Here is a 15,689-nt window from a genome sequence, read left to right as displayed (position 1 = left end):
GGCTTGTAGTTCAGTAATGTAATGAAATACTTTCAACACTAATCTTGAGAACATTCCTAATTACTTTTAAAATTACACTTTGTCCCAGATAAGAGAATTCGTTTTCGAGCTTTAAAAAGAAAAAGAAAAGTAGTTTGCATGTTGAAATGTCGTGAAAGAGCCACCAAAACTAATAAACGTCGGCCATCTGAGCGCAAAGCCTCGTACGAAGAACTCGGCAGGCGCACAAAGGCGGGCAGGAAATGCGAAAGAGAAAAGTTTACGTGCAAAGACATCGGTGGGAGGCCACGGCTTACGAACTCCCTAAGTTGACAGTGCGGTGGGAACTATAGGAGCTCACCAGATCCAATCAACCTCCTTCCTTATGACTGGCTTCTTCTCTGCGCATGCCTATGAAGGAGAGCGAGGTCACGTGGCGAAAGATAGACCTGTCACTGGACCAACGATTTTTCTACTTTCGCTAAATACTACTCAGAATCACTCCCTAAGGTTAAGACCGAATAAAGTTGACTCGGGCTTTCTTTCTCAGCAGTGGCAGTTGACAAAAACACATGGTCTCTTGTTATCCCTGAGACGACTTGAAGGTGAAAGTGCCGATGCATTAAAGACAGACACATGATTTACGGATGTGGAGGTACCCCTCCGCCAGTCGGACTACTGAACGAGAGGTCGCTGGTTCGACACCAGCCGAGGGACAAGAGCGAAACGTCTCTTGGGACGAATATAGCGCTTCCGCCGATTCTGGCACAAGTAACGCCATCTCATGGTCCAGTGTCGAACTATGGGTTTTGGTGCCTTTCATGTCGCCTGTTTTTGTACCTTTCATGTCTCGGCGTGCTTTCGCTCAAGGACTTTGAGGATCGACTGAACGATGAGACATATAAGGCTTTCGCCTTAATAAATTCGAGAAATATGAGCATCGTTTATCCCCTCAACCTGGAGCCAGAACAAGCGGCCACGTGTTTTGGCGCCTATCCTATGCCACCAAAGTTAATCATAGCCACGCGCTGAGGTCTGCAAAGTAAAAAAACGCGTGCCGATCTCCAGGCGTTATTAGAGTTCGGCTATTCTCATCACCGCAGTGATTGGACATGAGCCACTGCATAAGTGTCCGCCGAAACATTGATTGTTACGAGCCGAAGTCGAGTGCTGACGCAGTTCTCGTGTCTAATCCATGAGCCGCGCTCGACTGACGTCCAGACGGGTGTCTTCGATCCCACAATTACGTCAACAAGCTTTGCGAAGGCAAAGGCTGAAAGAAATATTTCCTTTTTATCCTCGCAATTTTATCGCGTCTAAGAAGCTTATGAATCAGTGGCGGTTCTTGCGAGTATACTTGGGCCAGACTAGGACGAGTACGACTCTGCAAGGTCTTGGACGATCCAGTCCGATGTCGTTTCATGACCCCTTTAAAACGCGCCCAGTGATTTACGCGCAACTCGCCCACTGCTGGCCGGCCCGGCAATGGCCCGCTGCTCTGTGTGACAACATAGCGTCCTCCTCGAGGAGCAACCAATCCGGCGCGAGCGGCGTTGCCACGTCGGGTATAATCTATCGTTTACAAATACGCCACCCGTGAAGGGGTCACGCTGCACTCTGGAGTGGTAACCAGTCTGCCAGAAAGGTATGAAACGCGGTAGTCCTTATTCCTATTCCTCGCTAAGTCTAGGCAGGTCCTTACGGCTGCTGGAGGTCTGTCTATCCACGGAAGCACTCACGATGATGAATGGGCGCAATAAAAGCGAGCACCGACCTCATTTTAATCCAGTGCCGAGATGCACTACTTCATCAACGGGGCAATTAAAATCGCAACCATAACATTTTTCTCCGTGGCCTAGGAGATCCCATAATAAAACGCGCGCAGTGTTGCATGTAGATTTTTTTTTTGTTAAAGTAGTTTATTATCTACCGGCGGTTTTCGGGCGGAAAGAAAACGAATTTCTAGTCGCTAATTGTGTTCTAAGTAGTAGGGTTCTTATATATCACGTTCAAATAAAACTCTCGGCGAGCGTAAACACCCTGTCAGTGTCCCTTTAAGGTAATACGAAGCACCTAGCTGCTACCAGAGGCTAGTGTGTTTACCGATTAAACATGAGTTCCAGCCGAATGCTAAAGTAGCAATCGTGTCCAATGTGTGCCACAGGCCGGCCTCCAGTATAGATGAGGTAAAAAATCCAAAACCACGGCCTTGTTCTCTAGGAAGGGTTGATATACAAACACCGTTATTGTGCCTATAGCTTGGCACTCGACGTTCGCACCAAATGGGTCTTTTATCCTTTTCCCGCCGGCGTCTGCCATGGCGCTGCGCGAAATTCCTGAGTTAGATTATGCACCTGTTCCTGCACGCGTGTGCGCTGTAGAACCATAGCCTCGTCTATACTCGCAATGCCTGGCAGTTGGACGACGGAGCCATAGAGTGCCCGTTCGCAGATTTGGAGCGCGAGGATCTGGTAGCACAGAGCATTTCTCGGGGAGCCTGTAGTCAGCGCACAGCTTTTGCAGCGGCGAGGACCCGAAACACAATTGTTCCCTCGGGAGAAGTGTGTTTCAGCGTTTCGCCGCAGCGGGGCGCCCGTTACATGCCTCTCCTCTCATCCGTTGTCTGCCGCTCTACGTTTTCACTTTCGGCAGCCGCGTCTCGTGGCGATCTGCCAGGCTTCTCAGTATAGAGGAGGCTATGGTAGTACGCATGGTCCGCGTAAGCATGGGTATGTGTGTGGTCACATAGGTGCGTACGCATGCTGGTTTTTGCGTATATGGCTTGGTTGCGAACGAAAGTTCTTCTTGAGCCTTTACACCTACACGCGACCCTGACGTCACGCTGCTGCGGCGGCGCTGCTGTCGTCACTGGCGTATGAGCAGACGCTTTAACTCGGACGAATCCGGTTTTTGCACATGAGCAGTGCCCACACCTGGTGGCGACAAATGCAGCCTTGTGTATAAACAGCGCACTGGCCTATAGAGTTGTTCCTGCAATTTTATGCGTACGCGTCTTCCTCGCTGCTTGCTGAAGCCGCAATTTGCCACAAAGATAACGACTATCGGTTTTTTGTTTTGTTTCCGTGAGTTCTGTCCCGTCTTCGCCGCAAGTGACTGATCCAAGGGCGTAGTCGGTTTATTTTCTGTATGCTTGGTTTTATTGCAAGAGTAGGGGCAGCTTCAATGTCGATTGTCTTTTATTGCGCTGTTTTCAGTTTTGCTTACGTGGCCGGAATCGCTTCGAATGCATTTTTAATTCGCCTGAGGAAGGCAACCTGGTCGATTCGAGGGAAGGTTTTTCCGGTCTTTCATGTGTGGTAGATGTACTTTTGTGGACCCATTTTAGCATTCATTTTCGTATTCTGGTTTACTCTGTACACCGGATAATTCGCCATGTTACTTTAAATACCTAGTTTAAACGTTACCTCGAATACGCTTAACAATGTGAAGTAAGTATAAAAGCGAGATATAACCATTTAAACTAGTACAATGTCCAGTGAAGGAAATAATCGCATTTGTCGGCATTTTGACATGTGTGACAATCATTCTCGCCGTTTCAATGACAGATAAAAAAAAATAATACGGATGTTCTTGATGCCTAAAGATCGGTCCTGCGTAAATTAAATGTGACTTGTTGTTAACATAAAAAAATTCACGACTCCTCATTATATATATAAAAAAAAATAGAGCACCGAGATTATACTTTTTTAATTTTAGGGTGATATCGTCTTTTCGGTGCTATTCCTCCCTGTGGCGTCAGGTTTTCGTAGTGTAGGAAAGTAGAGCTTCGGTCACATTTGTTCTCTGCCTTAGCAAGTTTTGTCATTTTTAAAGTGTATAAAGAGTTCTGACTACACTACGTTTCAGTCTAAGCTTTGTTGTCCTCTCACTTGTTTCTACATACGCTCCACACAAACATTTCGAACGATAAAATATTTAGTTAAACGTTAGGGATCGGCTCCATGGCTCATGGTGAGTGAATCGCAAAACCTTTATATTATCAAGCAGTTATTTAAAATAACTAGCACTCTTAACGTTTACCCCTTTAAATTCGTTCTCGTTGTCGTAGAAACTCCAGAGCGTAATTTGTATTCTTTGCGGCGTTGCCCAAAGAACTCCTCGAGCAATAAAAAAATTGGCTCCTAAAGTAAACGTTTGTCTTGCTGTGTTTTTTTTTAATGTTCTAAAGTTCATTTTGGACATTCGTTAAGTTTACCACAACTTTAGATTTCTAACGTTACTCAGTACCGCTTTGCTCCATAATCGTGATATACCGCTCAACACAGAATGAATGAAGTCCTGAATAGCTTATTTTGGGGCGAGAGTTCATAAAGGCTTAACATTATGAGCTGATGTATTGCCATGTGGCTGATGTATCACCATGACTGCAAGATACAGCGGAAAATCTCGTTGCTTTGATGAAAGTTTCTATTGAAAAAAATGTAGATGGATACGCTATTTTTATATCTGTGGCGTCCAAGTTTATAGCACGATGTATTTGTAAACGTAAACATTTTTAAACAGTTGTAGACCAAGTTGGGGATGCAGCGGAGTCCGAACCGCGCCTTGTTTTGTTTGACAAAGTCACGAAAGTGGAACAAAGCCATTCTGATTTGGTTTATCCGTTTCCCCGTGTGAGGCCTTACTGAAATAAGCCAAAAAGCAGCCTCCAAACGCTGTTGTTTGACCTTCGAAGAAAAAAAACCAGTACGAAAATTGTTTAATAAAAAGGAACGACCTTTATTTTTAGTTTCTGACAAGTACGTTTATGCTAAAAAAAAGTTGCAACGTACACCTGTATGCCATTACTACAGGATCAGCAATAAAATTAAAGCGCATGGCCGAAAAAAAATGTTGTTCAATAAATCGATGAAATACCACTAGAACGTGCCCTATACTTAAAGAATAAAGGTGAGTGGGAGAAAATGATAAATAAGGAGCACAATCGTATAAAATCCCGCCCCCCCAAAAAAAAGAAAAAAAAAGAAGAAAAAACTAACTACATAAGATGAGAACAAACAAAAAACATCAGTAGAAACAAGCAAACAGCCCCCTCTCTGCCACCGAAAAGGAGAAGAAAGACACGCACATAGTTTTCAAAGCCGCCCATAATAATCTAGTAGCTTTTGCAGCAGCCGGAGATTGCGAGAACCTAGCTAAGGATATTTCTTAGGTTCACTGTGGGATGCATATTAGAAGAGACCGACAATGTCATATTTATACTGGGATTGAGGTGACCCCCAAATATATACCAATGCCAATAAAATCCCCTGTGATATACTACTAACCCCATTGTCCGGGAAACAGTTAAGCTATCAAATTACCGAACAGTATTGGTCCGTCGTTGCCAGGCTTCTGAACAATAAATTATGCATGTACAATATCACACGGAGATAAATATGAATCTTTTAATTTTTTTTTTACAGCAGGCAGTGCAATATGCAGGACGTTTATCGGACCGCTAGACAAATCGTGTCTTTGAAACGTGAGCCTCTTACAGAAAATGATTAATGTCAAATAAATTCTTGTACAAAGGGCTTATTTACGGAAATGAATACCTCTCGGTGAAATTGAGCTCGTATGTAGTTTTGAGTACCTCCCTTTTTAATTAGTAAGTTTAAAGTTAATGCTTCAATCAGACCTTTCTGGGCTTTATTGAAAACAAGTAAATCAGCACATTTTACTTGAATCTAATGCACGCAAATCTTCTGGCGTCGTTAAAGACAACAACAACAACAACAAACATCGAATTTCAGTGGTTTCTGAAGTCTTGGTTTCCTACCAGAACGTATCTCGGCAACATCGGTCCTGCTGCCCCGTAGTAAAAGTACGCAACTAACGTGCGGCGTCACTCATTTTTTTCGCATGACGAAGGTAAACCGAAGAATCAACAGTTATTCTTGCAACGCAATTCAAAGAGCACAGAGTTTCATTTCTCCGGCTCCCGCTAAAATTCGTTCTCTCCTGCGAGAGAGGCGAGTCGTTAGTTGCGCACTCTGATCGCGGGTGGCAAGACCGCTGTGACAAAGATGCGCTTCGATAGGAAACTAAATCCTAGAAGCACGTTTAAATTGCGCGCATTTTCGGAACGCAGTAAAAATTGTGCGCGTGCCTTTTTTTTTTGCAAATTGCGCGAATTTAGTCGTGTTCGATATGCCTAAAGAAGATTATATTTAATACAATAACTTCTAATTTACAAGTAAAAATGTATGTACTATTAGGTAGTAAAAAAACCTAATTATCGGAAACGTTATAAATTGTTTTCAATATACCTCTTGCACAGATCAACATGACTTCAACCAATTAGAACGTTCTTTCTTCCTTCCAAAAGACATTGGCCAAGATACTTCTTTATCCGTTTGTTTGATTTCGTCGTTCTAGACTTTCATGCTTCAAACTTTACTATACGTATAATTAATGCATACGTACGTCTCCCCAGGATCGGAAGCATAAAATACAAGGGTGGCAATGAGTTGTTGCGAGAAAAACAACATCGACAACAACCACAACATCAACAAAGTGAATGAAAGTATTAAGAAAAATATACTCGTTACTGACGGAGAGCCAAATTTCGGGAGCGAGAAATTTTGTGCCGGATTCGATCGCTGCCATCGACTTTATTCTTGATCTGGAAAGCCGATAGTTCGTCGAGTAGCGGTGTCAGAAAGCTCTGGTCACCGCCTCCAGATCGAATTTTCATGCGTGGCCTAGTTCGAGAAAGCAAGCGACTCTCGGCCATCTTGGAGATTCTGATGACCGGTAATTATGATTGCATCAAAGGGCTGCGTATCTTATACACGACATTTCTCTTTGCATTCGAGCTTGACCGTCCTGCTAACGTCAAAGCTTTCCGTTGTTTTCTTGCTTGTTTGTTTGTTTCGGGTCGTCAAAGAAGCAGAGAGCAAGGAGAGGTGTGGGCTTCGATCAACGCCTCTTAGCTTATAAGGCCGTAGTGCTAGTCTTTCTAGGGGGAACGATTGAAGCTCCTCGCTCCCGTTCTAATACGCTATCAGTGATTAGAGTCGCAATCTGGTTTCTTAAGAAAGTGAAGGGGAAAAAAAAAAGAAAGAAAGGAAAAAGATGAGGAGCAAACGCATTTCCACTGCAGCGGGAAAAAATGTTTGCCGTGGTTCACGAGTGCACCTTATAAGCACAACTATCACTAAGCGGTTGGTTTTGTTGACTTTAAATATACTGAATCTAAACTCAAAGTATACTCAAAGTAAACGAAGTTTCAGTGGCACCATCCATAGATGGCGCCACATAAACTTCGTCTTATAAAATCTTGGCGATAATAGAGTGCTTTTGACGCTTGGCAACGTGTAAATGACCAATGTTTTAAAGTTTATCTTCAACATGGTGGGTGTAACAGCTTCAAAAAACGAGGGCGATCAAAGGAATAGACACGTCAGGAGAGCAGCTGTACTCGAAGCCGAAAGGTTTTATTGGCGAATACAATTTCGACTACAGCTGTTGTCCTGTCGTGTCTATTTCTTTTATCGTCCTCGTTTTTTGAAGCTGTTACACCCACCATGTCAAACTTTTACCAACTCACCCAGTTCAACACCTTGTTACAGTTTATCTTGAACTTGAGGGAACAATTGCCGTACTTGTTAAGCCACTTCAATGTAGCTATTGAGCGCGTGTCATCACACCATGGTTTGCGCTTACGCCAACGCGGCTGCAGAATGAAAGATGAACCGTTTATAACAGAAAGTGCTGGCTTTCAAAAGATGAGTGGGATGTTACAAAACATTGTCACGAAAAACTGCTACAGGGAAGTGAGGAAACTTGCATCCTGGTAAATTTGACGTTAAAGAAATGCCTTATGGAAGTGCGTTACGTAAATGCGTTATGGATATGTCAAACATGGCGGGCGTGGTATCGCCCTTCACATTTAGCGGACAATGGTCACGTGAATGCTTCAACATGACATGGTTGCATGACGACAACCACGTCGCGTGATGTCAGATCACGGGACGCCAGGGTCTGACGCTGTGGCGTCACGTGGCTTGATACCACCGCGTGACGCCAAAAAAGTTACGGTGTTGCGTGCACTGTCACGTCACTGGACACCTCGATGTAACAATGCGAGTCACGCGACCTGACGTCACGTCGCGTGGTCACGTGACGACGGGACGCAGGGTGGTCACTATTTATGTGAGCGTTGTACGTCCGTCCTCTGCGCAGTTTGTACCTTACTGCTTTCTCCTTAGGATTAAGATACGTAATTTCTACTTTGGGATTACGCAGCGTCAGCACGGCATTCCGAGGAGGGTGACGTGTCATCTCACACTTGTTCTAAGATAAGCATGATAATAGTGATTATTATTAGTATCACTATTATTATTATCATAATTATTATTATTTCGGCTTTCCTTCCTCAAATGACCGAGCTTGATCTACGAACTTGGCTTTTCAATTTCGAAACAAACAAGGCGCTTGGTATAGACCTTTCCAGCGGCAGTTTCGAACGAAGCGATTTACAGCGCGCGTCCCTGGTTTTGAGAGTGTACGTCAGTGTTGCCCGACTGCGCTGAGCTGTGGAGTTTTTCGTCAGTGGGCTGTGGCAGCCTGGGTAGGCGCAATTCCGGACGCTGGTAGCGGCTGAATTGCCGCGTTTTCTTTTTTATTTTGTGTTCTGTGGCGAACATATTTATAGATGTATTTAAGAAAGCAGTGCTCTATTTTTGGGAACAAAAACAAAGAAATGAAAGCTGTTTCGGTGAGTCCGTGCGCGACAGAACAAATGCAACTGGAATGTTTGTTTCATTTTATGTTCATCGTTTTACGGCACTGTAGACTCAACCGTGTCAATCTATATAGGTCAAAATATTTGACCCCACAGGATATCCGAACTGCATGGATATTCCCCTCCCACAACATAAAATTCAATGAGTCTCATCTATCGAACAACATATATTGTACTTACCCCCCGGGTGCCGCGTTATCCGAACATGATTTGAGAAAGGTCTCAAGTAACACAGCATATCCAGTATATTGTGTCGACGATAGCCGCTTCACGACGATCGGACGGAATCCGGCGTGTTTTGGGAAACATGTAGAAGAGAGCAGCTTTTTTGCACAGCTTCAAAGCAAATGAATGAACCCTCAGACCCGACCCTATCGGCTATTTTTCGCGAAAACCCGGAACACAGCCGGGAGGGCTTTTTGGAGATTATTCTCAACGGAAATAATCCTCCAAGAACGTCGAACTGCCCGCGTCGCGGGCTGCTTGACGTTCGCTCTCTTCGTTCGTTTTTTGCGAGGGCCGAGCAGGCTACGAGCCCTGGTATTCTCTGGTTCTCACAGTGGAAGATAACGCACAAAGGCTAAGCATCATAAACAGGCGAATGAAGCAAAACCTTCCAAGAAAAGCCGGCGAACTCCAAATGCAAAATGCAGGCGGGGAGTCACGCTGACCGGGTTTCCACAGCTCAGGCGGGTGCCAGAAATTTCTGGCTGATAGGGGTCGCTCGATTCGCAAAATAGCGCCGGCCAGAGCGCTCTTTTTGCAAAGGTCTATAGATGGCCTCAGTATAAAGACCTGCAGCGCCATTATAATTTTATAAAGCACGGGCTTCTTGATATGCTAAATCGTTTTATTTCTTCCGGGATTATCCCAGATGGTTTAAGAACTGCACTAGTAAAGTCTTTATTTAAAGGAGAAGAGCAGTGAAAACTTGACAATTTCCGCCCAATTTCTATTTTACCTCGTATAATCCACATCTCAGAAAAACATATCCTTCAAACTATGACGGGGTTTCTTGATTGCTTTAACATTATATCGTAAACTGAATATGGGTTTGTGATTGGTCGTGGAACCCATCCACTTCTAGAAAATTTTACTGATGAATTGAATCGTGCCTTTGAGAAGCATCAGGTTGCTTGCGCACTTTTTATTGATGTTGCAAAGGCATTCGATACAGTGAGTAATAATATTTTACTAACAACATTGCAAAACATTGGATTCCGCAGCTAATTCCTCTTACTACTTCAAAACTTTTTGTCGGGAAGAACACAACTAATTTCCATAGGTAATAGCCGAAGCTCCAAAGTTAGCTTAAAAGCTGGGGTTCCCCAGAAATCCGTTTTGTTATCTATCCTTTTTAACATCTTTGTAAACGATATGTCCAGAGCAGTTTCCTGGCGTAAATTGTTTCAATACGCCGATGACACGGTATTCCTATCGCAACACCTTGATTATGTTGCAGGAATCACTTTACTCCCAAACAACACTTGTCACCTACATGACTGGTTTAGGTCTCACGATTAATATACATAAAACTAAGCTTGTTTGCTTTCATAACCCACTTGAACTTATAAATACCGATCATTCGCTTTACATGCATACATCTCGGTGTACACCCTGCAACTGTTGTGCTGTGTCTTATGTGGATCAAGTTAGCTATCTAGGAATACAATTCGAGAGTGACTTGTTGTAAAGGCCCATTTGTCACAACTTTGTAGAAAACTGCTAAAAGTATCCTGTATGCTGTATAATACAAATTATCTAATACCCATTTTAACCAAAAAGAAAATAACTCAAGCTTTAGCATACAGTGTATTACGCTACGGGAAAACTATTTTAGGTCAGAGCCCAGGACTATGGGACGAAAAAATTGACTCAGTTTTGAAAGGAAAATTTAAAAGTATTGTGTACAGTGCAGTGTCAAAAACTGAAGAAGGAATGCTAACAGGCTCGGGTTTGCCTTTTTTAATCCTTTACTTGTACACACGGTTCTTCTAAAATACTTCTGGAGCGATACTTTTAAGATACCTCGTGTCCTGTGTAGAACTCTTCGGCGTGTTGAGCGGTTTGAATTGCCTTGCGTAGAAACAAACTACGGAAAAAGAGTACGAAATATTTACGTTCCATTTATTTTCAACAATTTACCAGACAATATCTACGTTGTGGACTCTAAAACAATTGAAAGAATGACTTCAAGATGTTAGGGAGAAGTTGTGACCGTATATTTCTGTGTGCATATGATAGAATCACCATCATCACCCACATTGTTCTGTATCAGTAGTTGAGTTTGAGTTAGAACTTCTTGTTAGTTGGGACTACTTCAAGCATGAACTGGAGGGTGCTGTACCACAAGCCTCTCCTGGCTTTGACAGACCCGTGTATCTGCCTTGTCAAATGCGTGTACAAATAAAATTATTATTATTATTATTATTATTATTATAACCGTAAAATGCCAAAAGATAGCCCACCTAAAATTGAGATAAAATTGGATGAGAATAAGGAGTGGGCTAACTTTCGGTGTGCATTAAAGAAACGTTGAAAAATGTTATTTTTTAGAGGTGTGAGAATATCAAAATCTTTCGAAGCAAATCGAATAGATTAATAAAGGTTACGAATCAAAAACTTTTGAATACGGATAGTAGTTTCGAATAAGAAAATTTTTTGAAAACAAATATTTTGTATTTGATATGAATTAAGGGGAGGCACTGCTCTCTGAGGCAAAAATATACTAAGAAAGCATTTTTTGAAGTTGTGGTTTTCGAAGATTGGCCGGGGGGGGGGGGGGGGGGGGCACTTATTGTCTTGTCCTGAATGATTTTTATTAAATAAGTCTCTCATCTTAAAATATTGTCCTGGAAAGGAAGTAAAATGGATCAGTGGATGTTTTGTGGTGTTATTTTCGGGTAACTATTTACACCATTGACTATTTTGTGGAAGCTGTATCTCCACTTGCACATATCTAACCTTCATATTTTGTTTTCTTTCTCTGGTAATTGTATGTGTGACATATGCAATAAGGGGTACAAATATAATAAATGGGGCAGCAGGCTTTTTTTTAGGTGCCTTTTAGGCATCCTGCAATAAATCATTTCTTAACTTGAAAGTTCAAAAGTGTCCTGAGACGTTTATAAAGCATCTTAGGGCTTTTATTTTTGCCTTATTTTATTCCACATACCCTTTAGTTCACTAAAATATGCGTATTTTTTATTTCAGTATTTCAATTTGTCTTAATCCCTCCCATAAACTTTGCAAATTAAATTTTTAATACTAACAAAACTAATTAGGTTACATCAGAACCCAGTACATATTTGTTGTCAGATTGTAATGGCAAATTTTCGATGTTAATTTAATTTGAATCACAAGTTATATTTATACAAAAGCTCTAGAAGCAGTGTCGTCTCTTAAACAAGAATGCTCAATCAAAACACAACTGGAATTTTCTTGTTTTTTAACAAATATTTATGAAAAGGTCAATTTCATTGCAATAAGAAAAATGTCACACATGTGACCGATAACAAACAGATGAAATAAAAGATCAGTCAGTAAGACACCATTCAGGGAGTGAAATTACAGAACGTAAATGAAAGTACACAAGTGGAGGCGGGTCGGCAAGCCACAACGCAGTCGGAGAGAGCGTCGCGGAAGAACGCAACCACGTAAACGTAAACGAAAGTGCAGAAGCGGTGGCGGATCGGCAGGCCACAGCAGAGTTGGAGATCGTGCTGAGGGGATCGGTGGCCGAGTGGGCTAGCGCACACTAGAGTTCTTGTATAGGCTCCCTACGGAAGCCAGAGTTGCGCGTTTGATTCCACGTGCCGCGTGCCACCCTCGCCGCTATTCGCCGAGATCCGATCACGTGAGGAGCCGCATCAAGTGTCGTGCAGCAAAGTAGACGTCGCACGCGCCCCGGCGTACGTTCCCCGGCTTTTGAGCGCGCCGCGCGCCTCGAACGCGCGGCGCTGCTATTCGCCGAAGTCAATCACGTGACGAGCTGTATCCACATGCCACGGCCACTCGATTAGGGCTCCCGAGTGGCCGTGCACATGCCATGCATGAACGCGCAGCTCTGGCTCCCGTAGGGAGCCTATACAGGAACTCTAGCGCACACCATCTTAGAGCCGTGGAGCGAAAGCTCGCGCTGCAGAACCCAGGGTTCCTGAGATCAATCCCCACCCTGCCCGTTTCGATCTGGATGAGCATCCTACCGGCGTGCGGCCGTGTATCACTACTGCGTGGTGCACGTTAAAGACCCCAGGTTAGCAGTCGTACTGCACTGGCTAAATTGCTCATCTACAGCTGGGAGACTCGTCGCCAGTTGACGCAGACCAAGTTCTAGGTTCTATAAACATACACAAAACCCGTTTTTTCTATAGATAGTGCTGATCGTGCGATTTCGCCGCGCAGCCATCTCTTTCCGTGTGCAATAGTTCTGCCGATAGAGGGCGACACAAAAAAGCAATAAATTAAGCATACATCATTTTGTTTTTTTTTTGTTTTTTTGGCGAAGGGGAAAAGTCTCACTTTTGTTAGTGAAAACGGCTAGAAATAGATAGCAAAAGGAATACTGGCAAAGTGATGAACCGGAAAATCGAGCGGAAAATAACACGAGCCATATACTGCGGATATCCGAGGTCAGCCGTAAATCCATACCCGAATCCATAGTAGTGAGAGTAGTCCGTCTCGTTTGTGCTCACGGCGATGCACGTGCCGTTGCAGACTTCGTCAAATCTATCGCAGCGTTCGCGTCACGACCACTTCGCCAACTCCGGAATCCAGACATCACGGCAAGCAGAGGACAGATCGCGCTACCGCAAATAACATTCCAGTGCTTCATATATATATATGACAAATTTTTCATAAACATTTCACGTTTATGACACATTTATTGAACAGCTGACCCCCCAACTACTTACCCCAAAATATCATCAATACAACCCTTATTTTATAAGCGATCTTCTGTGGCGACGTGAGAGTCCGGAAACGTTTCGGGCCTGGTAGCAAATCTTTTTTCAGCTATACTCCATATATATATATATATATATATATATATATATATATATATATATATATATATATATATATATATATATATATATATATATATAAACTGAGAATAAAAAAATCCTTAGTGAAAAACAGCAACAACGGACGATTTAATCTTCGACGTTTCGGCCGGAGTCCGGCCTTCGTCAGGAAGACGCTGACCCCCCAACTACTCGATCTGGATGAGCACCTTCCTGACGAAGGCCGGACTCCGGCCGAAACGTCGAAGAATAAATCGTCCGTTGTTGCTGTTTTTCACTAAGGGTTTTTTTCTTCTCAGTTATATGCCTACGCCTTCGGCCTCCCGCCACCATGCCCGTTATATATATATATATATATATATATATATATATAATAAGTCAGAGATCCGTACTTGCGAAGTTGCTATGCTAGGAGTTTATTTCATGTATTACGACAGTTTCGCCGAGAGACTCGACTTCGTCAGGAGATGGCATACGTATGCATGCACATGTATGCCATCTCCTGACGAAGCCGATCCTCTTGGCGAAACTGTCGTAATACATGCAATCAACTCCTAGCATAGCAACTCCGCAAGTACGGATCTCTGACTTATTACATTTTCCCGGTCCATTGTTCTAAAGCTACTCTGCCTCACCTATATATATACACACACATATATATATGTATGTATATATATATATATATATATATATATATATAAAAGAGCTCAGGTTGGCTTTTTGGCTTTGCCAAGCTCGAGACCATATTGCGCAGTACAAAAACAAGACAGGGAACTCGACCGCGCGTTGACACTAATCGTCGAGTTCCGCGTTATTTGTAGCTTCCGAAGTATTCAAAGAACTCGAATACTTCGAACAGGGAAAGTGCGAAACGAATCGAATCGAATCAAATAACCAGCATTATTTGCGAAGTATTGGAAGTTTTGAATATTCGCACATTCCTAGTATTTTTACATAATGTAGATTTTGACGAGCGTGTTGAAACAAATGTAACAGTAAGAAAACACAAAACGAGCAGGAGCACGAAAACAGACATATACAAGCTTTCAAGTTGGGGCAGGGTGCTGGGACAGGACATCGTCAATTTTACGTGTCAAGATTTTGACGAGCGTGTTGGAAAGCTTGTACATGTCTGCTTTCGTCCTCCTGCTCCTTTTGTGCTTTCTTGGTGTTACATAATGCGTCTGTCAATTTTGTTCTGACGGCGAGGGGCAATGAAGCAAAGATTACTTTACTTCCCAGTCAGCAATGTTCGCCTATATCCTGCCATAGCTAAGTAGCCGCATTTACGCCAAGGTTATCAATCATCCGAACACCACGATTACTAGGAATGAGCTATCTATTGGTGTTTAAAAGAAAATAGCAAATCATGCCAAAATAGGGGTAGGTTACCTTTCAGGTGTGGGGATCTTTCGGGATTTTAAGGTAATATTAATAATTTTTTTTTCGAATTTTTTTTTTTTTTAGAATTGTTCCCCAAACCAGGCAGATTTCTGTCTAAAATGTTCACTTTCAATATTAATATAATTTATTATTTTTATTGTTTTATTAATATTATTATTATTAGTAATAAGATACTAAGGTTTCTGATGAAATTTATGATTAAAGGTATTCGTACTTCTATTATTAATATTATTTTTTGGGAAATTCTCTAAAACAAACTGTGATGAACATTCCCCTGTTCATTCATAGCTCTGATTGTGCTTCTTGTTCCTGTACGGCAGTTTCTTACGTCAATTCAGTTAAATACCTGGGAGTTTATTTTGACAGCGACCTTGCTTGGAACACCCACCTGTCCTATATTTGTAGCAAACTCAAAAGTACTGCCTGACTCTTGTACACCATTAGACAACTTGCTCCGATCTTTGTGCGCAGAGCTATTGCCAGCCGTCTTGCATAAGGCGTTTTAAGACATGGAATTACTATTCCTTACA

General features: G+C 42.6%; 1 protein-coding gene across 1 annotated transcript in view; it reads right to left on the bottom strand.

Annotated features, from left to right (window-relative positions):
* The window catches only part of LOC8033658 (kinesin-like protein KIF12), a 173,021-nt gene that overhangs the window by 109,183 nt on the left and 48,149 nt on the right, over positions 1 to 15,689 (bottom strand). The window lies entirely within an intron of this gene.

Source organism: Ixodes scapularis, unplaced genomic scaffold (assembly GCF_016920785.2).
Source record: "Ixodes scapularis isolate PalLabHiFi unplaced genomic scaffold, ASM1692078v2 PGA_scaffold1__304_contigs__length_218370807, whole genome shotgun sequence".
In the NCBI taxonomy this organism is placed as follows: Eukaryota; Metazoa; Arthropoda; class Arachnida; order Ixodida; family Ixodidae; genus Ixodes; species Ixodes scapularis.
The sequence above is the reverse complement of the archived record's forward strand: the minus strand, read 5'-3'. Positions and strand labels throughout refer to the sequence as shown.